Source organism: Pseudopipra pipra, chromosome 8 (assembly GCF_036250125.1).
Source record: "Pseudopipra pipra isolate bDixPip1 chromosome 8, bDixPip1.hap1, whole genome shotgun sequence".
NCBI lineage: Eukaryota > Metazoa > Chordata > Aves > Passeriformes > Pipridae > Pseudopipra > Pseudopipra pipra.
The window spans coordinates 21,984,811-21,997,025 of record NC_087556.1 but is presented as its reverse complement, the minus strand read 5'-3'; the positions used below and the strand labels follow the sequence as shown (position 1 = coordinate 21,997,025).

The following is a 12,215-nucleotide window of genomic DNA, read 5'->3' as shown; positions in this document are numbered from 1 at the left end:
TTTAGATTAACATAATTACTTTCCTACTTCTTATGGTGATGTACCTTTTGTTGGGAGACAGTGGATTAGTTTCATAATATTCACTGCATTAGTATGCAATACATTTTTTTTTTCAGTATAGGTTTCTTTAAGCATATGTATTCATTCTTGGAATGCTTTAGAGCATTACAAAAACCAACCAAAATCCCACCAGAAATATTAAGGAATTACCTGAAATATTTTTTCATGTGTGTTTAAGAGTTGTTCCTAGAGATAACATGCTACGTTTAATAACTGTAGGAACTGCAACATTATATTATATAAATAGTACAGATTTAGTACTGATGAAATAGTATTCTGTTTGGGGAATATTTTAAGGCTGTTCTGCATCATGAAATATGGATTTTTCAATTTGCAAAATTATTCTAAGAAGCTTGGAATGAAAAAATTATTCTGGATTCTTGCTTTGATACTGCTGTGTTTGATATGATTGATCTTTGGCCTGATATTTTTATTGATACCACTGCAAGCTCAAAACAGCTTTTTTTTTTGCCTCTTTTTGGTAATAACCAATATGACATTATTATTCCCATTAGCTTTTAATTTAAATTGCATACTTTGTGTCTTAAGGAAAAAAAAGCATCAGTTGTAGTGCTGTTGCATTGGGATCTGGGATTTGTGTTAGGCTAAGTTACACAGGGGATGTATTTGAGGTAAAACACACATTTTTTTTATACAATTGCTTTTTTTTACATTAATGTAAGATTTCTGTGAAATATGAGAAACTGTAAGTTATATGGGGGTGTTGTCTCTTGTTTGTTTATATTTTTGTTTGGTTTGTATGTGGTTTTTTCCACCTTTATGTGCAATAATTCTGGAGGTTCTTATTGATTTTAATGACTGTTATTAGATTTAAAATTTTTTTATATATTTCCAAAAAAAAATCCCTTCTCTCAGAAGCTTCCCTTTACCACCAGCTTTGATATGACATCAGTGAGTAAAGATATGGTTGTGGATGTCATTTTAATTACCTTTTAATTTAAGAAAAAGGTGACATGTAAATAAGATAGTCCTCTAGCACTAGTATGTTAGAGATAAATGAAAAGTAACTTTAAAAATGTTTATTTAATATTGAATAATGTAGCATAATGATAACCACTGGGTAAAGTGATTTTTAATGCACCTTGTTTTGCTTTTTTCTAAGCCCACAGCTTTACAAGACTTGTCAGAAAATGTGATGTAGTGTAACACAAACTTTTGACCTGTGACTGAAACATAAGATTTTTATTTGACATATGTCATGTACTGTTACATTGTTTCATAGTAGCTGTATTCCCCCTCCAATTGACATGATACATTGTTATTTAGAGTAAATAAAAGTAATTGGACAGAAACATAAAAATTGCGTTTAATGACTGTTTTTCTACTGAATGAAAAAAACCAAGAGAGCTTCTATACTTCCACTTCCAAGGTACCTGTGGGTGAAAGAAAAAAAATAGGATGTTTATTATTTAATTTACTATTAACTGTCTGTGTTTTAGAAGAATTTGTAATTTCAAACGTGCATGTAAAAGGTACTTATGATCTTAGAGGTTCAAGTCCTAAGACTAAAGGGTACATTGCAGACAGCCCCCTTAGGTAGGTAGTGTTTGCATGACTGGGCTTTACATACCTGAGTCAGCACTAACTGGATTCAGTGAAGAATGATTCCCAGCACCTGTGAGACAGGGAGACAGAGCTGCATTTTTTGCACTTTGTGAGACTGCATTTCCATTATTTTCAGTTGGAGGTTCATGGGAATAAGGACTACAGGAGTAACTTCTTAGCAATGCATATGTTTTAGACAGAACATTAAACCAAGCAAGATTATATATATATAATGTAGTTGGATAAATGCTTAAACATTACTCTTGTAATAAATCGGGTTTTAAGATGAAACCAACAGAGTAAATAATACCAGTATCTTTTTATGCAGGTTTTGATGGTTAATTGGGAGTTTAACAAATTTACCTGTAATTTCTTCATACTTCTGTTTTCGATATACATTTCTACAGCTGGTTGAAATGAGTGGTGAAGTACCTCAATTGCCCCATTTTCCCATGCCCTATACCTCTTTAGAAGCAATTCTCAAAGAAGTATATGCATAGGAAAAAGGAACAACGAGCCAGATCAAGATGAACTCCACTTGTGGCAAGAGTAAACCTGGAATATAAATGTAGATATTAGGGAAAATAAAAATTAGTTATGTTCTTTACACAGTACAATTCCTTTTGAACTGTAAGGCTGTTAAAAACCTGTGCAGGTTAGAACAGAGGTTAAAGTATGAGATAGCCAACATTATTACCTAGGATTCAGCAGAGACGTAACAATACTTAGTATGTTAAAAATTCATCAGTGCATATTTTAAAATACATACAAGAAAGTGTAGAGTTCTTAGAAAAAATGAAGAGCAGCTCTGTAGAATTGACCTGAAAATTATTATAAGTTAGTAACAATATCCTCTTTTCAGTATATTGCACTATTGCACAGTATTTGAGGCTTTTATATTTAAGACCTGAGAAAATAATTATTTGAATTACTGAACAAATGCATGAGAGAGAGAAAAAAAGTTTATAACTTACAAAATACGGTAACATCATCTCTACAAGCAGCAACAAGACTTACCTGGTTCGCTGTCTTGATGCTTGAAGTGCAATAACTTCGTTTTCAAGAGAATTTATGCTCACTCAAGACCTTGAAGAAATATGAACTATACAGTGTTACTGTTTTCTTAAGTGATAATCAGTTTGCCCCTTGCCAAGGTATTTCGTGCACCTGCAGATTGGGTACACAAAAAGTGCTGCTGAAAACATAGAAAGTATCATTCATATGTTGGGGGAGGTAGAAATGGGAGTGCAATAGACAGCGGAACTGATAGGAATAATTAAAGTGGTGTCTTGAAATGTGCGCTGAGAACGAGAATTTATCGTCTGTGTTTTCTTTCACATGCGTCAATGGAGTTTGGAAAATGTAAATCTGTGAGAGGACTTTTTGTTCTCAAAGCATGTGCTGTGTTTTCAGTCTAACCCACCCCCCTTTTTCCCTAGCACACTATTTTGAGAATCTCTATCAATGTCCTTCACTTGCAAATATGACTTTACTGGGGAGATAGCAAGGTCTGTGTACAAGGCTTTCCACTGCTTATCCAGGCCCCAGTGAGGCTCCCTGCTCGATGCCAAGGCTGGGAAACATCTTTCAGCATATTTAATCCTATTTGCTAACAAATTCTTTAACCATTTGCTTTCAATTTGCTGTCTTTTTTTAGGACCTGTACTACACTATTAAAATGCATTTCCTATGTAAAGATGTCCTGTTTTATATATTAGAAGTCTGAAGTGATCAGCCAAAATTGTTTGGAATTGGTTCAGATTAATTCAGAGAACTACAGTGTCACAAGCAGTCACAGTACCAATTGTTACATGCTGTTGTCTGTTTATTCATAAGTTTGGACGCTCCTGAAATTCATTGTGTGCTCTTTCAGTGTCAGAAGATTTGTCGGTTTCCTTAATTCCCTAATTTTTTGTAACCTCAGGTTCAGTTTGTTCCTTTCTGTCATAAGAAACTGTCATTGCGTTCTGATTTGTACACACTACCTTGAATACAAAAAATATTTTTGTTTTTCAGTTTAGTATGAATCTTTCCTTAGATTTTTACAAGATATACAATTGATTCTCTCAGTTTATCTTCAGAGAGATTCTGTGCTTCTGGCCTGAAGCCATCCTAGTTGTGGCCTGAAGCAAGTACCTTATGTTTTGTGATTTATAATATGCAATACTTACTTCAACTCTACCAGGCTTTCTGCCTTCAGTCAGACAGTTATATCACCTGGAAAGAAGAAAACTATACCACACAAACCCAGAAAGTGTTCAGAGCTCTGAACACTTCCTGTGAACACTTTTCAACAGCTTTTCATACAACAGGTGTGCTGGAGGAATTGTCAGTTTTGGTTTTGCTATGTGGTGTTCTGAGAGAGAGAGAGAGAGAGAGGTTTGGGGTTTTTTGTTTGTTTGTTTGTGTTTTTTTGTTGTTTTTGTTTTTTTTTTTGTTTGGAAATTGAACACTAAATTGCTGGATTAGCAGCTGGAACACAGATACCATTAATGCTCTAATCCTGAGTTCTAGATAGGCCATCTAATGCCATCAGATGGTGTGTGAAGCTTTGGTTAAGGCCTATATCCACAAAAGACCTCAATGAAATCTGGTGTGGGGTCTGAGGCTTCTGATAAGGGTTCTCACTGAGACTAATAAGACTGCTTATTTGTGTGTGAAGTAGCAGTCCCTCGATTTTTGTTGTTTATATTTGGTATTACGTATTTGTGGATGGGGAAAATACCTGGTACACCTGATTTGTAATGTATCAGTCTCTCTTAAGAACACAGCTAAAGCTGGTTTTGATTTGGATTGCAGAATTAAGACTTTGATAAACTCTGTTTTATTCAGAAGCATAAATAGAACAGGCAACTTTGAAATTAAAAAAAAATTCTAAATGAACACACTTGTCAGTCTTTTGCCTTTGATGTTGAATACAAAGTGGTGATCTAAACCCTTTTAACCTCGAGGTATGTTTTCTGAAGTGTACTCTATTCAGGCATTCCTCTGAAAGCCACATCAATTTGGTAGCTAGTGTAAAAGAAATAGCCTAAAATTTTAATGCATACAAAGATTGATGTCTCCAGTATTTTATGTGCTATATGTGCAATTTGGTATAACAAATATTTAACAACCACTTCCTGTATAAAGATCCGTGCAAACTTCATTTCATACATATATATAGACCTGTGGATTGTGGCTGTTAACTACTGCTAAAAAAAAAAAAAAAAAAAGGAAAAAAAAAAGAAACAGTTGAATGAATTACGGAGCACTGATGTATCTTAGAGCTTATTTACTGTTTCAACACCCTCTGAGCAGTTAGAGTCAGTGGGACTAGAAATCCCAATTATCTTGTAATGCATTTTCAAAAGGACAGATTATAGTGCTTGTGAAGCTCTGGAACATGTTTTTCATCAGATTACACCAGATCTCTCTCTTAGCTTGTGTGTTAAACCGAGTGAAAGTCTTAAGCAGTTTTATTTATGGGCAGCTCTGTGTGTGTGTGTATGTGTGTTTTTGCAAGGGTTTATTTATGGGCCTTGAGCTGGTTTTCGCTTTGTGATTTTTTACTTTTTTTATTACGACACCGACGGCCTTGTGTAGATTTTTCATTTTTCAGTATTTCCGGCTTTGTGAGAAATTTAGAATAGAATAGAATATTATATTTCAGTTGGATGGGATCTAAAGTGATCATCTAGTCCAATTGCCTGGCCAATTCATGTGTGACCAAGTTAAACCACGTAACTTGTGACAGTGGTTGAAGTGTATTGGAAAAAGCCTCACTTAAAACACCACATGAATGTTTCCCACAAGAATAAAGAAAGTCCAGATTTGGGGAGGGGGGTTTGGCTACAAACTTTAATTGCATACTGATGGATTTATTTCTTTTTCAATCAAAAGTTTTTTGTTGATCATGACTGATTTTTAAGCTTTAAGTTGCTGCTTAGAGCTGCCTAAAATAAGGAAGCACTGTATTATTATGACAGATCATAACTTCTAATGTGAATATTTGGAGGTAGGTTCTTTGTTAAAGCTGAGGGCTGGCACTAATTGCCACATAAATGATCAGTGAAACGTGCAAGTGAGGGCTGAAGAAAATGATGTAGTTGTCCTTCATGCTGATTTTTTAATAAAATGGTAGGATACATGCTTTTTCACTGAGCAACTAATAGGATAGGAAGAGTTCTATATTCCAGGACAGTGGAATACAGATTCCTGGTTCGTGTGTTCTATGTATGTGATTTCTGTCCTGTCAATATTCGGCTCCCCTACGAAGCTCAAATATTTAAACAGTGACCAGGAAGGATTAAACAAAGTTTCTTTAAAAAAAGAGAATATCAACACAGACTCCCAACCCTCCCACTATCCTAGTGGTTTTGGTATTATTAATTTACTGATCATTGACTTTTGAAGAGAGAGAGTTTGGCATTTTTAAATTGATATTTAAAATCTAATGGCCTAAGTAAAAAACACACTTAACTGTATGTACCTGCCAATCTTTGAGCACTTTGTTTAAACAGTCCTTTTCTAATGTTAAAAGCTATTCCAAATTGCTCATCTAAAACACTTGTAACCTATTACATGAATGATTGTTGCAGACTTGATGCAGCCAGAAGGAAAAGCTAACTGGGCTGTATCACAGAGAGGTGAGTGAAAGCTCCAGATTTATCTACCATCAGCTGCATGATTTATAATGTTTGAATTGTAGCTTTGAAACAGAATAGGTTGGAATGCAATTCATTGGGCCTGTCTAGCAGCTTGGAAAAGTATGATTAGGCTGGAGGCACAGTTTTCAGAAACTGAAGATGTAGTAGCAGTTTGAGAGGTTTGCTCAGGGTACTATTTACGATCAAAATAAGCTCAAATTTTTAGAAGAGCATTTGTCAAAAAGCTTTGTATATGAAAGAGTTAAGTCTTTTCTATTGAATTTCTCACACATCTTAAATTTAGAAATGGTATTTGTTAGACCTTCTCCCATAGCATCTGAATTAAAGCTAGAATGCTCATTCATAATTGCACATTCTGTATGATGACCAAAAGGAGGAAGATCAGAGATGAAAACCTGTTTTTATATGACTTATCCTATATATATTATAAATACAGACTGAAGATAAATGTTAACTGAAAAGGGATCTACCAGCCTACAGTGCTGGCTTTCAAAACTGTGCATACACACATGCCCACTCTCATATATATGGTTTCTTCTTACCTCTATCTTAAGTTCCATACTTTTTTTAAAGTTTTTTTTCTTGGACCGGTGAACCTTCTCTAAATAGCAACATGATGGCAGTCACAGGTGCAATTTCAGACAGTTGACTTGTAAGGATGTTTAGTATCCACAATGAATTTTACATTCTTGATGAGTGTATGGTTGGTGCATGTATGTTTTCATGTTTATATGTGCGAGTTCAGTAGGTTTTTGTCTTTTTATTATACTTTATAGTGCTTAGCGCAGTTAAGTGTACATTCTGAAGACAGCTTTAAAATAATTCTGAAGAACTGATGTTGCTATATTCTAAAAGTGGTTTCTTCGGTTGCAGTGGCCTGAGTTGGGCTTTTTCTTAGGACTAAGGCATAAGCACTTTGTAATGTAGACATGTTTTTTTGCTTTCCACGCCTTCTGAATACGATCAGTACCTGCATCAGTCTCCTTTCATTCACTATTGAGAAGTTGATTTGTGCCTCTGATTAATCAAGGGTGACAATATTCATTGTTACTTTTTCAAACAAGAATCTTTGTCTTTCCACTCTACAACATGGATTTGCTCATACATCTGCAAAGATTTTGATTTGCTTTCTAGAAATCTTTTGTTAAAATTCACCTTTTGCTGTAGTACCTACAAGAACTATCTTGATAGATAAGTTGCTGTGGGACTGATCATGTTGCTCATCATGCTGAGTAAGTTGTCATCACTAATTAATGAGGTTAATTTTCTCATTGTTTTAAGGTACTCTGTCTTCTGTTTTGTACTTCACTGCATGGAGCAAGAATTAATTTTTTTTTTTTCTGTGATGTGCTTAATAGAATCCGTTCAGGGTCTCTCTCTTTAATGATGAATTCCTCTTAATGAAACTACAGCCCTGCATTGCCCTGTGTGATTCACCAAACAAAAATCAACACACAGTCTCTTAACAGATGCCTGGGAGAGCTGCCAAGGGCTTTGCAGACAAAACTGCTGAATTTATATCAGTCAGGTTTTAAGTTTTTGATTTATTCTGTAACATGGCATAATTACCTGGACAAACATATAATCAAATTACTATTATATGTAGCATTTGTGGTAAACATGCATAATTAAAAAATAGTGAAGATGGACATAATATTTATATGTAATGCTTTGAAGTTTTATGTAGTAGTGTTCTGGCCAGGTTCAGTTTGTTTTGTGGATGTAAATTACTTCACTGTTTGGTGCCTAAGGTCTTTAGAGGCTTAGCTTAAAAGGAGGACCAGTGCAAGTTCGTTTCAGGAAAAGGTAGTGAATGCATAAAAGCATTAGTGAGTGACCCTTGTAAAAAATGTCCATTTGCATAAAATTAATTTATATAAGCATTATATAAGCAAAGAGAATGAGCATTCTTGTTTGCCAATGACAAGTTCTTATTTTGTAACAAGATGCATCATTGTATTTTCTGTTGGTTTTGTTTGGTTTTGTGTTTTTTTTAATTAAATTGCCTTAAAGTGAAGATCCATGAAATATGACCAGATAACCGAAGCATAAATATAAAAAATATGCTAATATAAAAAAATATGCTACTGACAAGAGCGGTGATGGTCAAAGCTCTTGGAAAGAAAGCTTGCATATTTTGTGTCTGAAAAAACGAAGCTGGCAAGCATCTTGACTGCTAAAGGAATGCAAGATACAGTTGTTGGCCTTCAAAAGTGTTTTTCTCTGGGCCAAGTTATGTGAACAAAGTTGTTTGTATGCAAACTGCAGAAAGCAGCTTATGAAAATCAGCTGGAATAAACTCATATTCAGAGATCTGATTCAGTGTGCACTGAAGTCAGTGAAAGATTCCCACTGAAAACACTGGACTCCAGAGGAGGTTTTTTTCCTCTGGTTTTCTGAGGAATATATGAAGTGCCAGTATTTTACAAATCAAAGCTGAAGCCCCACTTAATGTGCATTAGAATTTCAGCACAACTGATAGAATTTTTTTTTTTAAATGAAGGTATTCGATCTGATTATTTTTAAGTTTCACTTGATATATATTAACCAATACAAGCATCTTTTGAAACTACCCTAGAAAATTTTCCTACCCCTCAATTCCCTCCTGCTGCATTTTTAAAGGAAGAAAGGCTCCTATTATTTCAAATATTTTATTTGGGGTCAATTTTTTTTCTTCCCTGCAAGTATGGCTTTTACTCTTTTTTTTTTTCTTTTAAAATGCAACTGTTAACTCATGCTTAGCTATGTGTTTGTATGGCCGATCTGTTGGTAGAACTTGAACATACACAGTTATACTTTTCACTTATGTGGTACAGAGTTGTCTTAAACTGCAGATTGCTCTGGGCTACCAGGGTACCAGGTATTTTTATTTTCCTGGGAAAATAAAAATAATTGATTTTGGTTTTGCACATTGGGGCAAGCTAAATTTGAACTGTTATTCATGTGCTGATGCTGGCCACTCTCTCCCTTGAAAGTGGTATTTTTTGTATAAAATGTGGTGCTCTTTTATGCAGAGCATTAAGTGATCCATCTTGAGCATAGGATAAAGGTTGCAAGATGTTTTTGCATGCAGGTGTCTTTCCCAGACTACAAGTGAGGAAACAGACTAAACAGCTGAGCAGCTGACAATCCCCTTGTGTCCTCAGTAGGACAAACAACTTGTTTCACAGTTCCCTGGGAAAGATTGTTGAGCTTATTGTAATATTATGACTGGGGGGATAAGCCGCCTCCTGCCTTTTATCTCTACCAAATATGTACAATATATGAACGCTCCACAAAATGGCTTTGCATTTCTACCTTCTCATCTCTGAGCTATGTCTCCCTGTATGACCCGAGTGGATCACCCCAATTAATTCAGCAATGTAGTATACTCGTACATAATTTTCATTTTAAGTCCCTGCAGACTGACTGACTTCAAGGGAACAAAAAGTCATATTTAAAGTTTAACACTGGTGGAAGTATTTAAACCATTGTATTCGTTAGAAATATAATGTATTTCTAACCTTGTATTTTGTTAGGAAGGAGCATGTGTGAACAGTTTCTAAAATTCTTCTCAAACTAACTTTGTTTGCAGGTGACTTTGCTGTTTTCATTCACTGTGCTTCATTAGTACACTAATTGAAGTACTAATGCATGCAGTATAATACTGGGAAATCCAGCATGTTCAAAGATAAACCTCACTGTTCATCTTTGCAGAAATCTACTGGAAGATACTGGTGGAAGGTAAGGTAATTAGGGTAAATCCTTAACTGAGTCAGTTCTGAATCTTTCTAAAGATTCAGTTTCTTAACATCAGCTAAGACAATCTTAACAGAGCACTACTACCTCTTTGCTTTTTCTCTTAGTCCCAGCCACATGTCTCTGCTGCTTATTCTGTGCTGACTCTGGCTTTTCATGTACCTCTTCATAACCCATTTCAATTCACTAGTTAGTTTTCAGTAAGGGATTATTTAAAGAAATAAAAAGAAGGGGAATTATAGACTCCCTGTTTTCATAAAAGCAAGATTTGCTGGCCTGACTGCAAAACCACACTTTCAAAGTGTAAATAGCCAGAATAAGAGTAATTTTTCTGTGTGTTGTCTCAGAACCACGTCACTGCTGTGTGCCATCCTCACAGACCCCAGTTTTGTCTGTATTCCAATTGAAAATGGAGTAGGGAATATCTTCTAAAGAGCATAGTGAAATGAAAACCTTTGTTATTATTTTATTTCTCTATTGTTGTTGGAGTTCTCTGCCAGACTATAAGCTGAAAGGCCATGTGTTAATACAAAATGTTATCAAGTGTGGATCAGTTTCATTCATCTGCCTGAGCTCATAATACAGATAACATAATAGTTTCAAATGGATTACATATTATTATCATCATTGGATAAAATTTTGTAAAAAGAATGCATTTCAGATAAGTGTGAAAAAACACCTACATATTAATAAAATATGAGGATTTATTTCTCCTGTAAATATGTGTATTGGCTCACAAGATTTCAAGTACTTCAAGTATTTTTCTGAGTGATGAGCAAATGACAGTAGCACATCTGGACAATCTGTTAGCCTCAAATGCAAAGTAATGCACCTCCTGTAGATCAGATCCTCAGCTGATGTGAATGAGTAAAGATTTGTGGGGTGAAATTATGTTGATTCACAGCAGCAGGCTCTAAAGGTTTTGTGCTGTTCATTGAACAGTTCATGATTTTGTATTTATGAACTTGTTCAAACTTCAAAAATGTGCATTACTAAAAGGGATTTCTGAATATATAGTACTGCTGCTATGTCTAGTCCTTAGTTTAAGTCTGAATCTATTAATTTTGTTAACAACTAAGCTGACTGTATCCAAAAGCTTCACATCCCCCAAATTAAACAAATTTACATGTTTATACTTAGAAGAATAAGAATAGTCTTATTTCAGTAGAATTATTAATGTGAGTAATACAAGGAATGGCACACTTTTTGATGGATATGATCTGAAAAGTAAAACTTCAGTTAATTTATATCATGTTTGACATTGTGACCAAGAGATTTATATTTTTCCCCCATAGAGTCACAGGGGCAAATACATTTGATCAGGTTCAAGCAAAACCACTTCAATTTTAATTACTCTGAAATAGAAATGAAGAATACAACAGCTTGCCCTACAGTGCTGTCACTGAAGGGATAAACATTCTCACCAATCTCACTAACAAGAAGCAGACAATGTTTTTTCTACGTCCTTTGAAGTATCAATATTACCTTTAGAAATATAACAGACAGACAAATTCAAACAGCAACCTTGACAAAATATGAAAACTTAATTTAGCATTAGTACAAGTTACAGATATCAAAGAAGCTGGGAAAGAAATTAGCGAGGAGACAGAATTATCTTCTTACTCTGCCAGAGGGAGTAACAGCAAAATTAACCTTGAAAACTGTTTGGAGAGCATTCTTGTGAAAACAGTTTGACACAATGTTGAAGTCATGGATATGAAGAGGTCAACAATTCTTAACTGATTATGGGCAGTTACATTTTGTTTGCTGTGTTTTTAAAGTGATGCTACAGCAGAGCAATTTGTTCTAAAATTTCTGAGTAAAAATACAATTTACTCAAATTTTCTGTAGTCTGATAGAAGGATTTTTTTCAATTATTGTATTGTTCACCCCTGTTCTTAAAAGCCAAGTTTCATTCAGGTATCTCATTTGAATATGTCAAAACCACAGCATTCCACTCTCAGTCAGACTTAAAATCCTTGCTTCAGGCTCAGTTTCTCATAGTCAGCCAAATTAAACAATAAAGTGGAATAAGAATAAAATTCAGACTTGTTCCATATATTTGAAGATCTTTTTTCTACTTCTGTCTGAAACCTACTGGAAAACTTTGAAACATGCATTCCATTTGTGATGATTAGAATTATATTTCAGGACATGAGGTTTTGCTAATATGATGTTTAGGTCATTGGGGCATGCTAACTT

The 12,215-nt window shown here is 34.7% G+C and overlaps 1 long non-coding RNA gene across 1 annotated transcript; it reads right to left on the bottom strand.

The window, feature by feature from the left end:
- Positions 1-1,234: 1,234 nt before the first annotated feature.
- LOC135418452 (uncharacterized) lies at positions 1,235-2,993 on the bottom strand. The gene is made up of 4 exons (XR_010432449.1): positions 2,644-2,993; positions 1,990-2,181; positions 1,652-1,696; positions 1,235-1,454 (listed from the first exon to the last, which is right to left on the bottom strand). It is a non-coding gene; the product is annotated as an uncharacterized LOC135418452 (long non-coding RNA).
- Between the last annotated feature and the right edge of the window lie 9,222 nt (positions 2,994-12,215).